A 6685-nucleotide genomic window follows, 5' to 3' on the forward strand; every position below is an offset into this window, starting at 1 on the left:
GTTAATATTAATATAATTTAAATAAAAACTTTATTAATATTATTTAAATAAAAAAACTTTTAAGCTTTTATTACTTTTTTATATAAAATTAATTACTATATTTATAATTAATATAAGGAAGTAAAAGTAATATTATATAATAATAAAACCCTTTATTAACAAGCTTTAACTTAAGTCTTTAAATAAATTTATTATTTATTATAAACCTTTAATAAAGTAAAATTAAATTATTTTATATTATATTATAAATATAATCTTAAGATTAAGCTTAAAAGTAATATAAATCTTATTATAATTATTAAATATAAGCCCTTAAAATAAATATTTTTAAAGAAAGTAAAAGTAATTAAAGCTTATATTATGGAAAATTTAAAAAAGAAGTTTATAAAATTAATAATAACATTATAAGCATTTTCCATCCTTATGGCTGCTAAGCTAAATAAAGAATTATAATTTTATATTAATTTCCAAAAGCTTAATAATATTATAAAGAAAAGTTAAAGTCTTTTACCCTTAATTAAGAAAATAATTAATTACTTAAATTAAGTTAAGATTTTTATAAAGATTAATATATAGCAAGCATTTTATTATATTTAGCTATTTAAAAAAAGTAAATATATAATTATTTTTTAAACTAAATAAAATTCCATTAAATATAAGGTAATTTCATTTAGCTTAACTAATAAGCTATTTATATTTTAATAATATATAAATAGCATTATAATAAAATACTTAAATAAATTTTATTATGCTTATATTAACAATATTATTATTTATTTTAAAATAAAAAAGGAGTATATATATTATATTATAGCAGTCTTATAATAACTGCGAAATGCTAAGCTATAAGCAAATCTAAAGAAATATAAATTTCATTTTTAATATATAAAATTCCTTAAATTTATTATAAATATTAACGGTATAAAAATTAACCTTAAAAAGATTAAAGCCATTTATAAGTAAAAACGCTAATAATGCTTAAGGGCATGTAATGCTTTTTAAGCTTTTGCAATTTTTATTATAAGTTTATATTTAAGTTTAGCTATATAGCTAAGCTATTAACCACCCTTATATATAAGGCAAAGGATTTTAATAATTCTTAAATTATTAAATAATATTTAACCTTTTAAAAAACGCTTTAATGCATACCTTAATATAAATATATTTTATATTTAAGCTACTTACTTAATTAAAAATAAATGCTTTTAATAATATAATAATTAATATTCTTTTTTAATATTAAGTAAATAATAAATAGCACCTTATAAAGTACTTCTTAAAGTTTATAAATATTATTTAAATAAACTATATTATTTATAATAAAAAGCTACTTATAATAATTTATACTTTAAAGTTTTAAAGGCTAAAGCTAATTAACTTATAATTAGCGCTATTTAAAGTTATTATTAATCATTATACCTTAAAATATTTTAATATAAAGCATTTCCTTAATTATTAGCAAGTTAATTAAGTAAGCTTATTAGCTTAATTTTATTTTACCTTATTTTATTAATTTAAAATATAAAATATATTAATAAATGCTTTATTTTATTATTTTAATAACCTTAAGATATAAAAAGACCGCTTAAATATATATTATATAATATATTTATTTTAAAAGAAACTTAAAAATTCTTAAAAAGATAGCTATAATATATTTAATTTATAAGTTAATAATTTATTAAATTTTATATTATTAAAAATGCTAAGCATATAATTATTATTAAACTTATTACTTATAAATGTAAAAAATATAAGGAATGTAATAAATATTAATAATTAAAATATTATTAAGCTAAAGCGTAATATTATATTACCTATTCCTCTTATATAATTTAAACTTAAGGTATTAAATTCTTTATTATGCTTTAATAAAAATATTTTTATGCTTAAATATTATTATAAGCTAACTTTTTATAATTATTTAAAATAAAAGTTTATAAATAATTAATATATTATGCATTAAAAATAATTAATAATATTTAATTATAATAATTTAAAGATAAAAGTAATTAAAAATATTTACTTTTATATTATAATAATAGATTTAAGCTAAAATAAAATAACGCAATTAATTTAATAATAATATTAATAATTAAGGTTATATATTAATATTATTACTTATATTGCTAACTATTTTTACTATTTAATTAAGTATTTATATAATAAAACTTTAAATTTATTAAAGCTCTTATTTATACTTTATTATTCTTAAAGGCATTTAATTATTAATTTTAAAAATATATTAAAGAATAAGTATAATTTTAAGAACTTATTAATTATAATTAATTACTTTTTAAAGATTACTTAATATATTCCTTATATAAATACTTATATTATATCTTAAATTGCTTACTTTTATTATAAAAGCCCCTTTTATATATTTAAGCTGCTAAAGTTTATTATCTTAAATTGCAATACTTAATTTATTTCCTTTTTTATTAATAAGCTTTATTAAATTTAAGCATTAAATAAAAATATTTTACTATTAATTACTTTTAATCTTAAAATTAAGTAAAGAACTTATTATAATAAATTAATTAAAAGTTATAAATATTTATTAATTATTATTAAAATAATTAAATAAATATAATATTAATACTTAACTTTACTTAAGCTTATCTTTTATATAATTCGCTTAATAATTTCTTTTTCTTTAAGATTTATATAAATTTTATATTAAACCTTTTATTTAATTAAAAGTAATAAATTAAGTAAGAGGATATAAGCTTAATTTAAGAGCGATTATTATAATAAAAGGCGTAATGTATAATAAAAACCCTTTAAGGCTATATTAATAAGGCTTAAGTAATTATATAGGCTTAATAAAAACGCATAATTAATTAAGCAAAGTAATATAAATATAAACCTAATTTTAATATTAATAATTATATTTTTATTATTAAAGAAACTTAAATAACTAATTATCTTAATAATAAACTTAACTTTACTTTTACTTAATAATCTTATTAAATTATTAGCAATAATTCCTATTACTTCTTTAAGTTAAAAATGCTACTTACTTAATAAGATTATAAAATATTTATACTTAATTACCTTTATTATAATCTTTATAATTTATTATTAAAATAATTATTATTACGGTTTAAGAATAAATTAATTAATTAAAAGAAAAAGTAAAAAGTTTAAAAGGTTATTACTTTTAAAATTTATTATAAAATGCTTTAATATTAAATTTATTAAATGGGTTAAGATTTAAATCTTAAATAATACTTAATTAGCAATTTTAAGCATGCCTTAATAGCATTAAAGGCTTATTATAATTAATACTTAAATTATGTTAATTTATTTTATTAATTATAAAAATAGTTAAATGCATAGCTTTAAAAGTAAAAGGTTCTTAAGTATAATAATAATAATAAGTTAATATAATAAGATTAATAATTATATTGCTTAAACTATTAATAAGGAATAAATATTTATTTAATAAAAAATATATTAAGAATAAAGGCATTATATTATAAAATGTAATTATAAATATTATAAATAATGTAATTAGTTATAAAATGCTTTATAATAAAAGAATTAATAAGGAAAATGCTTATAATAATAATATTATTAAGAATAATATTATAATAAATTATAAGTAAGGCGTAAGTTATTTATAAAAATAGCATAATAAATATAAAGACCCTTTATAAAGCATTAATTATATTAATCTTTTATTTAATATAAAAATTATTATAACTTAAGATTTTAAAGCTTTTAATATAATAATAAATCTTAAAAGCTATTTTTATATTAGCTTAAAATGCATTACTTAATTATATTATATTAAAATTAAGGGTTTAACTTTAAAATATAATATATTCTTAAATCTTTTTAAAAAGGGGGATTATTAAAATTATAAGGTTAATTATATATAAGGGCCCTTTAGCTTTATTTAATTAGCTTATTTTATTAGCTTAACTAGCCTTTAAAACTACCTTAATTTACTTTTTTAGCAATTCTTTCTTTTTCTTTCTTTTTCTTAAGCAACTTTAATTATAAATTAATTATTCTTTATTATTATATTATGCCTTTATTATTATTTTAATATAAGAATTATTTCATACTTTAATTTAAATTTATTATTATTTAAAAAAATAAATATATTTATAATTATGCTTAAAAGCTATAAAGTTTATTTTAAAGGAATTAAATCTTTTATAATTATTATAATAATAATTATAAATAAAAGAATAAATAATAAAAATATAATTAAGTTAATTAAGTTTTTTAAAAAGTATAAAATAATTAATTAAAAGTTAATAAAATATTAAGTTTTATTTATAAGTAATTAATAAAATAATTATAATTTAATAAATATAATTAAAAAGTATAATTATAAGTTTTTAATAACCCTTATACTTAAAAAGGGATAAATAAATTTTATATAAATATAATTTTAAAAGCACTTTTTTAAGAATTAAATATTTAATATTATAAAATTAATTTAATATTTTATTTTAAATTATTAAAATAAAGTATTAATATTTTTAAAATTTATTTATTATTATATTTATTTATTTTAATTTTTTATAATAAATATTTATAAATATAATAAATATATATAAGCTTATAATATTTTATTAAATTTAATAAAATTATTTAAGCTTTTTTAAAAAGAAATTAAAATAATTTAATATATTTTTAATATTTTAATATTAAATACTTAAAAATAAATACTTTTAAATTATTAATTTAATATATAAAGAATATAAAAATTAAAAGTATATAATAAATTAATTATAAAACTATTTTAAAATATTTATTAAAAATAATTTAATATAATTTATTAAAAATAAAAAGCCTTAAATTATTTTTTAAAATTTTATAAAATCTTCTTTATTATTTATAAATAATAAAGAAATTAAATTATAAACTTATAATTTTAAATAAATATTTTAAAATTATTTAAGTTTTTTTTATTATATTAAAAACTTAACAATAAATATTTAAATTTCTTTAAATATATAATATTTAAATATAATAATAATATAATTTAAATATTTAAAAGAATAAATAAAATATTAAAGTTTTAATAATTAATTAACTTTTTAATATAATGTATATTAAATATGTTAAATAAAAAAATATTAAAAGTTAATAATTTTTAAAAAAAAAGCTAAAGAAATTAAAATAAAATAAGCTTTAATTTTATTATTAAAAAGCAATTTACTTTTTATTTTATAATTTTAAATTATATAAATAATAATATAATTATATAATATATTTTTTTTAATTAAAGAAAAAGTATATTTTAAATATTCTTTTATATAAATAATTCTTTTATTATTTTTAATAATACAAATTAATTTTAATTAAATATTTTTAAATTACTACTAATTATTTATAAAATAATATTTATGTTTAAAAATATAAAATATATATATTTAAAAATAAATATAAAAATAATATAAAAAGTTTTTTATAAAAAAATTAAAAACTTATATAAAATATTTAATTAATTATATAATATTTAATATTTATTAATTTAAATTTCTTTTTTTAATTAAATTATATTTATAATAAATATATAATTTTATAACAATATATTTTATAAATTTATAATAAAAAAATAAAAATATAATCTTTTAATATTTAAAATAAAGTAATTTTATATTAAAATTATTAATATTAAAAAGGTTTAAAATTATATTTTATATTATATTATTTATTTTTTATATTAAAAAAAAATTAATGTTTTTAATTAAAATTTAAAGATAAAAACCTTTACTTTTAAAAAATAATATTTATTATATAATAATTTTTAAAAAAGCTTAAAAGTTTAAAAATAAATATTTTTAACTTTTAAATATATTTTAAATATATTTAAATAAAGCTTTTAAATTAAAAATATACTTTTATTAATAAAATAAGGTTTAATAAATTTAAAATTTTATTAAAAAAGAAATATATATTTAATATTATAAGAAATTAAGATTTCTTTTAATTATTAAAAATAAAGAAATATAGAAATTAATATAAAAATTTAAATTTATAAAAAGCTTTTTTTTAAAATATAATTAAAAAATATTTTAAAAGATTCTTTAATTTATATTTATAATTATAAAATATAACTTTACTTTATTTTAATATAAATTCTTAAAATACTCTTTTAATTATATTTTTATTTAACTAACTTAAAAAATAAAAATAAGGAATATTTAAGAATATATATTTTTTAATTTTAAATAATATAATAATAATTATTATATAAGCTTTTAAGATTAAATTTAAGCTTTATTTAATAAAATAATATTATATAAATTTATTTTTAAACTTAAAGAATTAAAAAAAGCTTAAAAAGCTTTTTTTATAATAAAAGATTTAAAATAATGCATTAAAAAATATAAAGCTTTTATTAAAAACCCACTTAAGGCTAACGTATATATAATAAGTATTAATATATATACTTATTATTAAAATAACTTTATACCCTTTAAATGCAAACCTACCTTTTAACGCAGCGGTTAAATTTATTATTCTTAATAAATAATAATTATAACTGCAGCTATTATTAAAAGCTTAAGGTTTAATTTACTTATGTTATAAAGGCCGGAAGTTATAAACCTAAAGGTACTTGCATGGCATATAAAAAATAAAGGTATTAGGAAGCCCCTTATAATGCAGCATAAAGGGGCTAAGGGCGTTAACTAATCGCCAAAGGGGCTTATAAGGG

The sequence above is a fragment of the Diaporthe citri genome, assembly GCF_014595645.1.
Source record: "Diaporthe citri strain NFHF-8-4 chromosome Unknown scaffold_1, whole genome shotgun sequence".
Classification (NCBI taxonomy): Eukaryota; Fungi; Ascomycota; class Sordariomycetes; order Diaporthales; family Diaporthaceae; genus Diaporthe; species Diaporthe citri.